At 43.8% G+C, this 15,416-nt stretch overlaps 1 long non-coding RNA gene across 1 annotated transcript in view; it reads right to left on the bottom strand.

Annotated features, from left to right (window-relative positions):
• Positions 1-14,917, bottom strand: part of LOC135968287 (uncharacterized) — a 32,625-nt gene extending 17,708 nt beyond the window's left edge. Inside the window, exons 1-2 of the long non-coding RNA XR_010582950.2 lie at positions 14,780-14,917; positions 14,065-14,324 (exon numbers count right to left, since the gene is read on the bottom strand). This is a non-coding gene — a long non-coding RNA (uncharacterized lncRNA). The remainder of the gene's footprint in view (positions 1-14,064; positions 14,325-14,779) is intronic.
• Between the last annotated feature and the right edge of the window lie 499 nt (positions 14,918-15,416).

Raw genomic sequence — 15,416 nt, forward strand, 5'->3', positions numbered from 1 at the left:
GGCAGCCAGAGAGAAAGGTCGGGTTACCCACAAAGGGAAGCCCATCAGACTAGCAGCAGATCTCTTGGCAGAAACTCTGCAAACCAGAAGAGAGTGGGGGCCGATATTCAACATTCTTAAAGAAAAGAATTTTAAACCCAGAATTTCATATCCAGCCAAACTAAGTTTCATAAGTGAAGGAGAAATAAAATCCTTTACAGATAAGCAAATGCTTAGAGATTTTGTCACCACTAGGCCTGCCTTACAAGAGACCCTGAAGGAAGCACTAAACATGGAAAGGAACAACCGGTACCAGCCATTGCAAAAACATGCCAAAATGTAAAGACCATTGAGGCTAGGAAGAAACTGCATCAACTAACGAGCAAAATAACCAGTTAATATCATAATGGCAGGATCAAGTTCACACATAACAATCTTAACCTTAAATGTAAATGGACTAAATGCTCCAATTAAAAGACACAGACTGGCAAATTGGATAAAGAGTCAAGACCCATCAGTCTCCTGTGTTCAGGAGACCCATCTCACATGCAGAGACATACATAGGCTCAAAATAAAGGGATGGAGGAAGATCTACCAAGCAAATGGAGAACAAAAAAAAGCAGGGGTTGCAATACTAGTCTCTGATAAAACAGACTTTAAACCATCAAAAATCAAAAGAGACAAAGAAGGCCATTACATAATGGTAAAGGGATCAATTCAACAAGAAGAGCTAACTATCCTAAATATATATGCACCCAATACAGGAGCACCCAGATTCATAAAGCAAGTCCTTAGAGACTTACAAAGAGACTCAGACTCCCATACAATAATAATGGGAGACTTCAACACCCCACTGTCAACATTAGACAGATCAACGAGACAGAAAGTTAACAAAGATGTCCAGGAATTGAACTCAACTCTGCAGCAAGCAGACCTAATAGACATCTATAGAACTCTCCACCCCAAATCAACAGAATATACATTCTTCTCAGCACCGCATCACACTTATTCCAAAATAGACCACATAATTGGAAGTAAAACACTCCTCAGCAAATGTACAAGAACAGAAATTATAACAAACTGTCTCTCAGACCACAGTGCAATCAAACTAGAACTCAGGACTAAGAAAATCAATCAAAACCGCTCAACTACATGGAAACTGAATAACCTGCTCCTGAATGACTACTGGGTACAGAACGAAATGAAGGCAGAAATAAAGATGTTCTTTCAAACCAATGAGAACAAAGATACAACATACCAGAATCTCTGGGACATATTTAAAGCAGTGTGTAGAGGGAAATTTACAGCACTAAATGCCCACAAGAGAAAGCTGGAAAGATCTAAAATTGACACTCTAACATCACAATTAAAAGAACTAGAGAAGCAAGAGCAAACACATTCAAAAGCTAGCAGAAGGCAAGAAATAACGAAGATCAGAGCAGAACTGAAGGAGATAGAGACACAAAAAACCCTACAAAAAATCAATGATTCCAGGAGTTGGTTTTTTGAAAAGATCAACAAAATTGATAGACCGCTAGCAAGACTAATAAAGAAGAAAAGAGAGAAGAATCAAATAGACGCAATAAAAAATGATAAAGGGGATATCACCACCGACCCCACAGAAATACAAACTACCATCAGAGAATACTATAAACACCTCTACGCAAATAAACTAGAAAATCTAGAAGAAATGGATAATTTCCTGGACACTTACACTCTCCCAAGACTAAACCAGGAAGAAGCTGAATTCCTGAATAGACCAATAGCAGGCTCTGAAATTGAGGCAGTAATTAATAGCCTACCAACCAAAAAAAGGCCAGGACCAGATGGATTCACAGCTGAATTCTACCAGAGGTACAAGGAGGAGCTGGTACCATTCCTTCTGAAACTATTCCAATCAATAGAAAAAGAGGGAATCCTCCCTAACTCATTTTATGAGGCCAACATCATCCTGATACCAAAGCCTGGCAGACATACAACAAAAAAAGAGAATTTTAGACCAATATCCCTGATGAACACCGATGCAAAAATCCTCAATAAAATACTGGCAAACCAGATCCAGCAGCACATCAAAAAGCTTACCCACCATGATCAAGTGGGCTTCATCCCTGGGATGCAAGGCTGGTTCAACATACGCAAATCAATAAACGTAATCCAGCATATAAACAGAACCAAAGACAAAAACCACATGATCATCTCAATAGATGGAGAAAAGGCCTTTGACAAAATTCAGCAGCCCTTCATGCTAAAAACGCTCAATAAATTTGGTATTGATGGAACGTATATCAAAATAATAAGAGCTATTTATGACAGACCCACAGCCAATATCATACTGAATGGGCAAAAACTAGAAAAATTCCCTTTGAAAACTGGCACAAGACAGGGATGCCCTCTCTCACCACTCCTATTCAACATAGTGTTGGAAGTTCTCGCTAGGGCAATCAGGCAAGAGAAACAAATAAAGGGTATTCAGTTAAGAAAAGAAGAAGTCAAATTGTCCCTGTTTGCAGATGACATGATTGTATATTTAGAAAACCCCATTGTCTCAGCCCAAAATCTCCTTAAGCTGATAAGAAACTTCAGCAAAGTCTCAGGATACAACATTAATGTGCAAAAATCACAAGCATTCTTATACACCAGTAACAGACAAACAGAGAGCCAAATCAGGAATGAACTTCCATTCACAATTGCTTCAAAGAGAATCAAATACCTAGGAATCCAACTTACAAGGGTTAGTAAAGGACCTCTTCAAGGAGAACTACAAACCACTGCTAGTGAAATAAAAGAGGACACAAACAAATGGAAGAACATTCCATGCTCATGGATAGGAAGAATCAATATCGTGAAAATGGCCATACTGCCCAAGGTAATTTATAGAATCAATGCCATCCCCATCAAGCTACCAATGAGTTTCTTCACAGAATTGGAAAAAACTGCTTTAAAGTTCATATGGAACCAAAAAAGAGCCCGCATCTCCAAGACAATCCTAAGTCAAAAGAACAAAGCTGGAGGCATCACGCTACCTGATTTCAAACTATACTACAAGGCTACAGTAACCAAAACAGCATGGTACTGGTACCAAAACAGAGATATAGACCAATGGAACAGAACAGAGCCCTCAGAAATAATTCCACACATCTACAGCCATCTGATCTTTGACAAACCTCAGAAAAACAAGAAATGGGGAAAGGATTCCTTATTTAATAAATGGTGCTGGGAAAATTGGCTAGCCATAAGTAGAAAGCTGAAACTGGATCCTTTCCTTACTCCTTATACAAAAATTAATTCAAGATGGATTAGAGACTTAAATGTTAGACCTAATACCATAAAAACCCTAGAAGAAAACCTAGGTAATACCATTCAGGACATAGGCATGGGCAAGGACTTCATGTCTAAAACATCAAAAGCAACGGCAACAAAAGCCAAAATTGACAAATGGGATCTAATTAAACTAAAGAGCTTCTGCACAGCCAAAGAAACTACCATCAGAGTGAACAGGCAACCTACAGAATGGGAGAACATTTTTGCAATCTACTCATCTGACAAAGGGCTAATATCCAGAACCTACAAAGAACTCAAACAAATTTACAAGAAAAAACTCCATGAAAAAGTGGGCAAAGGATATGAACAGACAGTTCTCAAAAGAAGGCATTCATACAGCCAACAGACATATGAAAAAGTGCTCATCATCACTGGCCATCAGAGAAATGCAAATCAAAACCACAATGAGATACCATCTCACACCAGTTAGAATGGCAATCATTAAAAAGTCAGGAAACAACAGCTGCTGGAGAGGATGTGGAGAAATAGGAACACTTTTACACTGTTGTGGGATTGTAAACTAGTTCAACAATTATGGAAAACAGTATGGCAATTCCTCAAGGATCTAGAACTAGATGTACCATATGACCCAGCCATCCCATTACTGGGTATATACCCAAAGGATTATAAATCATGCTGCTATAAAGACACATGCACACGTATGTTTATTGTGGCACTATTCACAATAGCAAAGACTTGGAATCAACCCAAATGTCCATCAGTGACAGACTGGATTAAGAAAATGTGGCACATATACACCATGGAACACTATGCAGCCATAAAAAAGGATGAGTTTGTGTCCTTTGTAGGGACATGGATGCAGCTGGAAACCATCATTCTCAGCAAACTATCACAAGAACAGAAAACCAAACACTGCATGTTCTCACTCATAGGTGGGAACTGAACAATGAGATCACTTGGACTCGGGAAGGGGAACATCATACACTGGGGCCTATCATGGGGAGGGGGGAGGGGGGAGGCATTGCACTGGGAGTTATAGCTGATGTAAATGACAAGTTGATGGGTGCTGAGGAGTTGATGGGTGCAGCACGCCAACATGGCACAAGTATACATATGTAACAAACCTGCACGTTATGCACATGTACCCTAGAACTTAAAGTATAATAATAATAAAAAAAATTTTTTTTAAAAACCTAGGCAATACCATTCAGGACATAGGCATGGGCAAAGATGACTAAAACATCATGACTAAAACATCAAAAGCAACATCAACAGCCAAAATTGATAAATGGGATCTAATTAAAGAGCTTCTGCACAGCCAAAATAAACTGTCGTCAGAGTGAACAGACAACCTACAGAACGAAAGAAAATTTTTGCAATCTACTCATCTGACAAAGGGCTAATATCCAGAATCTAGAAACTTAAACAAATTTACAAGAAAAAAAAAAACCATCAAAAAGTAGGTGAAGATATGAACAGACACTTATCAAAAGAAGACAATGTATGTGACCAACAAACACATGAAAAAAAATAAAAAGCTCATCATGCTGGTCATTAGATAAATGCAAATCAAAACCACAATAAGATATCATCTCACGCCAGTTAGAATGGCGATCATTAAAAAGTCAGGAAACAACAGATGCTGGAGAGGATAGAAATGCTTTTACACTGTTGGTGGGAGTGTAAATTAGTTCAACCATTATGAAAGACTGTGTGGCAATTCCTCAAGGATCTAGAACCAGAAATACCATTTTACCCAGCAATCCCATTACTGGGTATATACCCAAAGGATTATAAATCATTCTACTATAAAGACACATGCACATATATGTTTGTTGCAGCGCTATTCACAATAGCAAAGACTTGGAACCAACCCAAATGCCTATCAATGATAGACTGGATAAAGAAAATGTTGCACATATACACCATGTAATACTATGCAGTCATAAAAAAGGAAGAGTTCATGTCCTTTGCAGGGACATAGATGAAGCTGGAAACCATCATTCTCAGCAAACTATCACAAGAACAGAAAACCAAACACCGCATGTTCTCACTCGTAAGTGGGAGTTGAACAATGAGGACACATAAACACAGGGGCGGGAACATCACATACTGGGGCCTGTGGGGCGAGCTAGAGGAGTTCCGGATAGCATTAGGAGAAATACCTAATGTAGATGACGGGTTGATGGGCGCAGCAAACCACCATGGCACGTGTATACCTATGTAACAAACCTGCACGTTCTGCACATGTACCCCAAAACTTAAAGTATAATTTAAAATTTTAAATTAATTAAAATTAAATAATGTATTTTAATTTATTAAATAAAACTTGACCTTCAAAAAAATTATTTTTATTTATTTATTAAGAAGGAGTCTCAGTGGGTTGCCCAGGCTGGTCTTAAACTCCTGGCCTCAAGTGATCCTCCCACCTCAGCCTCCCAAAATGCCTGTTGCAGGTGTGAGCCATCATGCCCAGCCAAATTAACACAACTGATAAGCCTCTAGCCACATTGACCAAGAAATATAGTGAGAAGACGATTATCCATAACTGCAATGGGAGAGGAGAAATCATTACAGACGCTAAAGAATAATAAGGAGGCCGGGCGCAGTGGCTCACGCCCGTAATCCCAGCACTTTGGGAGGCCGAGGCGGGCAGATCACGAGGTCAGGAGATCGAGACCATCCTGACCAACATGGTGAAACCCCATCTCTCAAAAATTAGCTGGGTGCAGTGGCCCATGCCTGTAATTCCAGTTACTCAGGAGGCTGAGACAGGAGAATCACTTGAACCAGGGAGTCAGAGGTTGCAGTGAGCCAAGATCGTGCCACCGCACTCTAGCCTGGCAACAGAGCAAAACTCTGTCGCAAAAAAAAAAAAAAAAAAAAAGAATAAGAAGGAAACAGCACAAACTATTCTAAGTCTATAAATTTAGCAGCTTAGATTAAATGGACAAATTTCCTAAAGACTACAAACTGCCAAAGCTATTTAAAAAAAAAAAAAAAAAAAACATAGGGAACTTTCTCAACCTGGTAAATGTTACCTACAAACCAACAGCTAGTCTTATCCTTTATGGTGGAAGACTTGTTGCCTTAACTTTAAGAATAGGAACAATACAAGGATTTCTTTTTTAAATTAAACATCATACTAAAGGTTATAGCCTGCAATAAGGCAAGAAGAAGAAATTAAGGGAAACAAATAAATAAAACAAAAGTATTCGCATGATTGTCTGCATAGAAATTCACAAATAATTTACAGCAAAGCTGTTAGAACTAATAAGTGCGTTTAGCTAGGTCACAGGATACAAGGTCAATATACAAAAATTTATTTTTATTTACTATCAATAAACACTTGAAGGCTGGATTTTTTCAAAGTACTGTTTAAATAGCACGCACATACCCACACACACAAAAAATTATATATGTAAGATCTACATGCTGAAAACTACAAAATTCTGATTAAAGAAATCAAAGACCTAAATAAGTAGAGAGATATATACCAATCCAATCAAAATCCCTATAGGATTTTTTGTAGAAATCAACAAGCTAATTCTAAACTTTATATGTAAAAGCGAATAAACTAGAAAGGCTAAAACAATTTTGAAGAACAACAAAGTTGGAAGAGCCACACTATCTAATTTCAAGACTTAACTAAAAATCGACAGTAATCAAGGCATAAGGGATACCAGGGATGGTGGTACATGCATGTAGTCCCAGCTACTCAGGTGGTTGAGGCAGAAAGACGGCCTGGAGTTCAAGACCAGTCTGAGCAACATAGTGAGACCCTGTCTCAAAAAAAAAAAAAAAAAAAAAAAAAAAAAAAAAGAAAAGAAGAGAAAAAAAGAAGAAAAATAGTGGAGAAGGATAGACATACAGGTGACTGGAACAGAATAGAGTCAAGAAATAGATTCATACATGTATGGCAAATGGACTTTCAACAAGTTTGGAAAGGCAATTCAATGGAGAAAGGATAGATTTTTCAGTGAATAGTGCCGGAACAATTGGATATTCATATGGAAAAAAAACGTACCTCAATCTAAGCCTTGCACTCTCTACAAAAAAAAAAGATCACAGACCTAAGCATGACACTTAAAGCTAAAAATCCTCTAGAAGAAAACGGAGAAATCTTTCTTCCAGCAAAGTCCTAACCCCGTTTGGCTTTGTGAGGCAGGTTGATAGAATTGTTACGATGATAAGTGAGATAGGAAAATGCAGGTTGCTAACACAGTCCCTGCTCTTTTAAATATCTGTTGCTTTGTCAGTTTCCTTCTCTTTCCCCCCATGACCGATCCCAAAATAACTTACCACAGCCTATTTGACAAAGCAATGGAAGTATCAAGTGATTGTGAATAAACTGAATACTAAGACCAGGCTGGTCATCTCTTGAGTCTAGCATTTTCATTAGGTTCTTAATTTTCCACCAGAAATGACAGCAGTCCTACCATCTGTTTGGTGCTTTTAAAACATACGGATTGCTCTTAATCAGCTACACAAATTGCCCACACTCCAAGCTGCTGAAATTGAATACCAGCTTCAAATATCTGCTGCTCAACTTTATCGAAAATCCTGTGAAGCACAGTTTGAAAGTCGCACTCTCTGCTATTTTCTTTTAGCATTATTTCCCAGGTCAAGATAGCTCGGACAGAGCTGCGTGAGGAAACCATGGTCTTGACTCCAGGAATTGTCTTGACTTGGTGTCATGCCTTCATCTAAAATGAAACAACTTTAGGAAACCTCTCATGGAATCCATTATTACCTTTCGTGAACACACTGTAAACCTGCATTTCAACTTATTCATTTTACTTTGTTATAGTGTGTATGTCCATTAAGCCACCTCAAATCTCTTGGGAAACTATATGGACTCTAAAAAATTCTGGTGCTATAATAATTGCAGAGTAGGTGCAATTATAAAAAGATTCCACTAGGAGGAGCCAGAGTACCAATGATAAAAATTCAGGTTACTCTCATTTATACGTTGTACAATTATTTTCTAAATTAGAATCTTTATTATTTTAAAAAACATATATAAGTAAAATAGATCATTTGACTATGTGGATGTGGTATAATTTAGAAGAGGAATATAAATTTTAAAAATTATGCCCTACATTTTAGCTGCAATTTGAACAGACATAATGAATTCAGTGGGAACTCAGGGGAATTTTCCTAAATAGAAGGCTGAAGACTTTTAAGCATAAGGAATTGTTAAATGTAGACAGTGTACAATAATTTTTAAAGGTAACTTTTGATAACATTTCTTGTTTGCTTTTTTTTCTAGGTGCCATTTAAGGAAGACGAAACTATTTTATTCACTAAATCTACTTGGCATTTTCTTTTTAAACTTTAGTCATGGACTCTACTCAAAGATGGTGACTCATGACCTTGGCGTATATCACAGGACCTGCTGAGGACAGGAGTGGGGGTCTGTCAGTGACACAGTGGGGAGGGTTGTAGATAAAGAATCCACAAAAGATGAGTAGTAGTCAAGGGCTAGTTTCCACAAAGTGGCACTGTCCTCACAAGACTGGGAAAGTGTTTAAAGACCCAGCTGGGCGTGGTGGCTCACACCTGTAATCCCAGCTCTTTGGGAAGCCAAGGCAGGTGGGTCACCCGAGGTCAGGAGTTCGAGACCAGCCTGGCCAACACAGTAAAACCCTGTCTCTATGAAAAACACAAAAATTAGCTGGGTGGGTGGCAGGCACCTGTAGTCCCAGCTACTTGGGAGGCAGGAGAATTGCTTGAACCCAGGAGGTGGAACTGCAGTGAGCTGAGATTGCACCACTGCACTCCAGCCTGGGCAACAGAGTGAGACTCTGTCAGAAGAAGAAGAAAGAAGAAAGAAGAGGAAGAGGAAGAAGAAGAGGAAGAGGAAGAAGAGGAAGAAGGAAGAAGAAGGAAGAAGAGGAAGAAGGAAGAAGAGGAAGAAGAAAGAAGAGGAAAAAGGAAGAAGAAGGAAGAAGAAGAAAGAAGGAGGAGAAGGAGGAGGAGGAGAAGGAGGAGAAGAGGAAGAGGAGGAAGAGGAAGAAGAGGAGGAGGAGGAGGAAGAGGAGGAGGAGGAAAAGGAGGAGGAGGAGGAAGAGGAGGAGGAAGAGGAGGAGGAGGAAGAGGAGGAGGAGGAAGAGGAGGAGGAGGAAGAGGAGGAGGAAGAGGAGGAGGAAGAGGAGGAGGAGGAAGAGGAGGAAGAGGAGGAGGAGGAGGAAGAGGAGGTAGAGGAGGAAGAGGAGGAGGAGGAGGAAGAGGAGGTAGAGGAGGAAGAGGAGGAGGAGGAGGAAGAGGAGGAGGAGGAGGAGGTAGAGGAGGAAGAGGAGGAGGAAGAAGAGGAGGAGGTAGAGGAGGAGGAGGAAGAAGAGGAAGAAGAAGAGGAGGAGGAGGAGGAGGAAGAGGAGGAGGAAGAGGAGGAGGAAGAGGAGGAGGAAGAGGAGGAGGAGGAAGAGGAGGAGGAAGAGGAGGAGGAAGAGGAGGAGGAAGAAGAGGAGGAGGAGGAAGAAGAGGAGGAGGAGGAAGAAGAGGAGGAGGAAGAAGAGGAGGAGGAGGAAGAGGAGGAGGAGGAAGAGGAAGAGGAGGAGGAGGAAGAGGAGGAAGAGGAAGAGGAGGAAGAGGAAGAGGAGGAAGAGGAGGAGGAGGAGGAGGAAGAGGAGGAGGAGAAGAGGAAGAGGAGGAGGAAGAGGAGGAGGAGGAAGAGGAGGAGGAAGAGGAGGAGAAGGAGGAGGAGGAAGAGGAGGAGGAGGAGGAAGAGGAAGAGGAGGAGGAAGAGGAGGAGGAAGAGCTGGAGGAGGAGGAGGAAGAGCTGGAGGAGGAGGAGGAAGACGAAGAGGAGGAAGAGGAAGGAAGGAGAAGGAGAAGGGAGAAGGGGGGAGAAGGAGGGAGAATGGGGGAGAAGGGGAGAGAAGAGGTAAGAAGGGAGAAGAAGAAGAGGAGGAAGAGGAGGAAGGAGGAGGACTCAGCACTCTCAAGTACAGTGTCAGCAGCAAAGAGACTGGGAGTATCAAAAAGTCTCTGCAAAGGACAAAGAGGGAGAATCAAGTAGATGCTCTGATGAATTCTGTATGGAGGTAGCCTGGGCGAGGATACCATAGAGTTGGGATCTAACTAACACCAGCTAAAGGAGAGCATGATTTCTCCTGCTATCTAATGATAGGCAAGTAATAATTAGGTTTAGGAAGTCAGGAAAGATACTAACTTTGCTCCGGTTTCTTTCCTGGGCAATGGAGATTAGGCAGAGGGTGTGCTTAGACAGGCCTTTGTGGGGTGAGCAGGGGTAGGTGGTAAGAAATAGAGTTGAGAAAAAGACAGTTCTCTCCTGGCCTCTTAGCGGGGAACCATCAGGGAGGCCAGCTGTGGCTCCCGGGGGCCCAGGATCCTCTGGGCTGGGGGAACCAGGGTGTCTCGGGGGCAAGTTCCCCTGGGGGATTTTGGTTTGGTTCTGTTTTGTATTGGTAGCTGTTGTTGCAGTATAATATACATAAAGAAAAGAATGCAAATCATGAGTTGTTCAACCGATAGATTTTCCTCACGATGAGTCTTCTTACGCCCAGGACAAGAGATCAGAACCTCAGAAGTGCCCCCGCACGCCTTCCTGACCCCCTGGATTCGGCTGCTGGGTTGTGAACTTGACAGAAATGAACCACACATGGAGCGCCCTTCTGGGCCGGCTTCTTTTGCCCAGCGTGATGTTTGTGGGAGTCACCCGTGTTGCTGCAGGAAGCTGTGGCATGCCCAGCCTCCTTCCTTGGCAGCTGGGCTTCCCTGGACAGTCATTGGAAGAGAGTAGCAGATGCCGACACCATTGCTAGGATCAATTCCAAGAACCAAGGCTCAAGTTAAACTCAATCCAATGAATACGTGACTTTGTGTTTTACCGGACAACTGTTTGCAGCATCTTCCAATAGAGTGTTCCTTCAGATTGTGGTCTAAATGACTGATTGGCATAACAAGAATGATTCTTTGGGAGGCCAATGTGGGCAGATCACTTGGATCAGAAGCTAGCTTGGCCAACATAGTGAAACACCATCTTTACTACAAATACAAAAAAATTAGCCAGACATGGTGGCATGTGCCTGTAATCCCAGCTACTCTGGAGGCTGAGGCAGGAGGATCACTTGGACCCTGGTGGCAGAGGATGCAGTGAGCTGCGATCGTGACACTGCACTCCAGCCTGGACAACAGAGTCTGTCTCAAAAGAAAAAAAAAAAAAGAATGATTCATATATGGCTAATGATACCAAATGAGCGCAAACAGGCGCTACACAGAACCTTGACCTTGTTTTCACTGATTTGGAAATAATAACATTGGTTCTGCTCACTTTCTGCTCAGATGAATTTACAGAGAAAGTTAACCCTGGCCGTGGTCACTCAGAAGTTAGGGCTTTTCAGGTAGTCCCTGTGAGATCGTCAGGAAGGCTAGGGACTGTCTTGGTGGTGGCTCCTCTGACTCAAGTCATAATGTGTGTTTACACTCCTGGCAGGCTGTCCACACATCCTCTTAATCACTTCACAGTGAGGGCCCAGGGCAAGGCAATGACTTACACCCACTGGCCCTCTGAAGGTCTCATCTCTGACGAGGTGGGTGACAGCAGGCACGTAGGAGCAGATTTCCTGAGAGCCAGGAGCACCTGCCGACTGGCCTAATCCAGCAGTAAAGTCTGCCTGCTCGGAACCAGCCTAACGCTTTTTTGCATTTTGTGCCTGGCATCACCTGTGACTACTACTTGAAACTGCCACTTAAATCCATTTTCCCATTATAGGAAAGGTCTGATTTCATAGGAAGAAATGCTTTAAATTCAAGGCAGAGCAAAGTCTCCAGCCACCATCAGCACTGAGTATAAAACTGCTGTGTGCTTCTGGCTGCGGAGGGCGGCTGCCGCTGTTCCATTTCTGACACAAGTCTGGCTTTGTCATCACCAAGGTCACTCCCTGGGCCTCCCTGGTCACGCACTGCCCCAGGCTGCAGGCACAGGGGCCTTTGTAGATGCTTTCATTTCTTTTCTTTTCGGCTCCAAAGATCCAGGTTGCTGCTTGCTTTCCTCCTTTACCTTTCCTCCTCGGCAAGATTTTAAACTCCACCAAGGTATTGTTTTCTCACTGTCCCTTGCCTTCATTTGGTTCTTTTCTAGTGTTTATGGTGACCTTTTCCTTTCTCCATTATCACACAACTTTCTTCATCATCACCATTTATGGTATTTTTCCTTCACCATAAAAAAATAAACTGTAAGGTCCTACATATACTTGGAGCTCCTTCCGGAACCCCTGAGCCCACCGCACCCCCATGCAATAGCTTAGCTACCTGCTGGGCCTTCCTCCTTTCTGGCCCCATCCTGCCCATCTCTGGAGGTTGCTGTGTTGCCATGGCAACTAGCAACCTGCCAAGTCAGCAAGCTCAGGGTATGCTTGCCTGGCCTTGGGAGTTGGTCCAGCAGCCAACCTCCCTTAGCACTGCCTTGAAATGACCCCCTTAGATAGCGCCTTCATTGTCCTGGAAGGATCCTACCAGCTCTCAGTTCTCACCCGTCCTGACTCAGTTACATGTGGGGACGAAGATCACCCCAGGTGAAGGGCAGCAGAAAGTTTTCTGTATTTTCTCTGCAGAGAAATCTGTCATCACTCTGTCCTCAGAGTAGGTTTACTGCAAAGTCAAGAATGAGATTGGGTGTGGTGGCTTATGCCTATAATGCCAGTAATTTGAGAGGCTGAGGTAGAAGGATCACTTGAACCCAGGAATTTGAAACCAGCCTGGGCAACATAGTGAGACCCCATCTCTAAAAAAAAATTTATTTATTTATTTTTTTTATTTTATTTATTTATTTTATTTTATTTTATTTATTTATTTATTTATTTTTTTTTGAGACAGAGTCTCGCTCTGCCGCCCAGGCTGGAGTGCAGTGGCGTGATCTTGGCTCACTGCAAGCTCCGCCTCCCGGGTTCACCCCATTCTCCTGCCTCAGCCTCCCGAGTAGCTGGGACTACAGGCGCCCGCCACCTCGCCCGGCTAGTTTTTTTGTATTTTTTAGTAGAGACAGGGTTTCAGCGTGTCAGCCAGGATGGTCTCGATCTCCTGACCTCGTGATCCGCCCGTCTCGGCCTCCCAAAGTGTTGGGATTACAGGCAGCACTTAATTAGCTGGCTAATTAGCACTTAATTAGCCAGGCATGGAGATGTACACCTGTCATCCCAGCTACTTGGGAGGCTAAGGCAGGAGGATTACTTGAGCCCAAAATGTTGAGGCTACAGTGAGCCATGATTGTGCCATTGCTCTCTGGCCTGGGTGACAGTGTGAGGCCCTCTCTTTAAAAAAAAAAAAAAAAAAAAAGACTGAATGTCTTTTGAGCTGAAATGATGGTCTCTGTGTCTTCATAAGGAATCTAGTTGGGGACAGGGAAGAGAACAGGACTCTAAGAAATTTGGGGCAGGGAGGAACCACACAGATTTTATGACATTTGCAAGGGTAGTTTGTATTGTGTTTCAACATCTTGCCGTTCTTAAACTATAGGAGTAGCTGCTTGTCCTAGGGAAGGGTTTCTATGGCGCCACTGTGGAATTTCTCTCTGGAAAGCTTCTCGGTGAAGGAGCTTGAACACATCATGAACAGGCTCAATCACCTATATACCACTTTGTAACAAAGGCTCTGGGGCAGAGTGGCCAGGAGAGAAGCACCACAGAATGGGGGCAGAGGGGGTAGGAAGAAAGGCGCCGTCACAGCAGCCTGGATGACTCAGCCAGGCGCGGCCACCAGCCTGACCTCCCCAGAAACCCCCCCCAACCCGACGAGACAGTCGTCTGGGCACCTGCAGATGATGAAGTTAAAAGGACTTACTCTTCCCTCATGTATCTTGGCGACTCCCGGGGCTGATATCCATGACCACGCTCAGATGGAAACTCGGCTTCCTCGCAGGCCGTCCGTGACAGAAGTGGCCGCTGGAGATGGGCTGGCCTGAGACGCAGCCCCCGCGCAGAACGCCCGAGCCGGGGCAGACGCCTGGACCCCAGCAGATTTCCATGTGCGTTGGAAGCCTGCCCTTCCTGACTGTGAACTGGGAAAATGCGCTGGATTTTCTGAAGCCTCAGTCCCTCTGTCTGTAAGATGAGATTGTGGGGAGGAGACGCACCTGTGAGCGCCCCAGCCACGCGGGCTGAGAGGTTCCAACGCCCTCCTTTCCTGCCGCGAAGAAGGTCCTGCTCCCCGGAGGCCAGGCGGGCTCCAGGTCAAGCTCGCAGGGGGGCCAGGTCTCCTCTGGCTGTGAGGGGGCCGCACGTCCCCTCCCTGCACAGCCCCCACCCATGTCAGCACCCTCTCCACCCTCCTCAGATGACCAGAGAAATCCAGGCAGGCCCTTGGCTTTCAAGACTTTGCTTTAGCCATGCATAAGTCCTTCACTGAAGTGTCAGAGGAAGGACAAGCGGCTCTGTGGGATTGGGGCTGGAGCCCCGTGCCTGGCTGTGGGTGCTCCTGGGAGAGCCTCGCCTGGCCTTGCGCTTCCCAACAGTTCGCCGGGAGCCCAAACCCTGAAAAGTCCACGGGAAGAGCTTACCAGCCCCACCTCACAGAGAGGGGAACTCCAAAGTGGCCGTGGACGTGCCCAGGGTCACCCAGCGACAGGCAGCTCAGACTCCTTTCCCAGCTCCAGCCACCGAAGTTTGCAGGCGCGTCCCTCCGAGCTCAGATAAGCACCTGCGCCAGGCTTTCCTCGCACGTTCATCCAATCTGGTATTTCCCATCCTGCACGCAGCAAGCACTTCTGTTAGCGTTAATCTGATTAACACTTCTGAAGCGTTAATCGTGTTCTGGTTTGACTAGCTCTTCCCTCTCTTCCAAAGATACCTCCTGACTTCTACCACCACACACCAGTTTTGCAGCTGTTGAGTATTAGACAAGTGGACTCGCAAGGTATCCCATGGTTGGGCTTTTACAAAACACTCACTGGCTATGTTCCTACCTGCTCTGGTATGGGCGGCCTGTGAGCTGCTCACTCACCGAGCTTAACCATCCTGCAGGTGCCAGTCAGTACTAACTTATGGAAAGAGAAGACTTCATTTAAAAACATAAAAAATAAATTTAAAAAAAAGCTTTCCTACCAAATTCCTGATGGGTAACTGTAGTAGCAAATTCAGGTGGGATTTCCTGACCTTGGCTTCTGACTGTCTGGGATTCGTCATAGCTTCCTGGAT

The sequence above is a fragment of the Macaca fascicularis genome, chromosome 18, assembly GCF_037993035.2.
Source record: "Macaca fascicularis isolate 582-1 chromosome 18, T2T-MFA8v1.1".
Classification (NCBI taxonomy): Eukaryota; Metazoa; Chordata; class Mammalia; order Primates; family Cercopithecidae; genus Macaca; species Macaca fascicularis.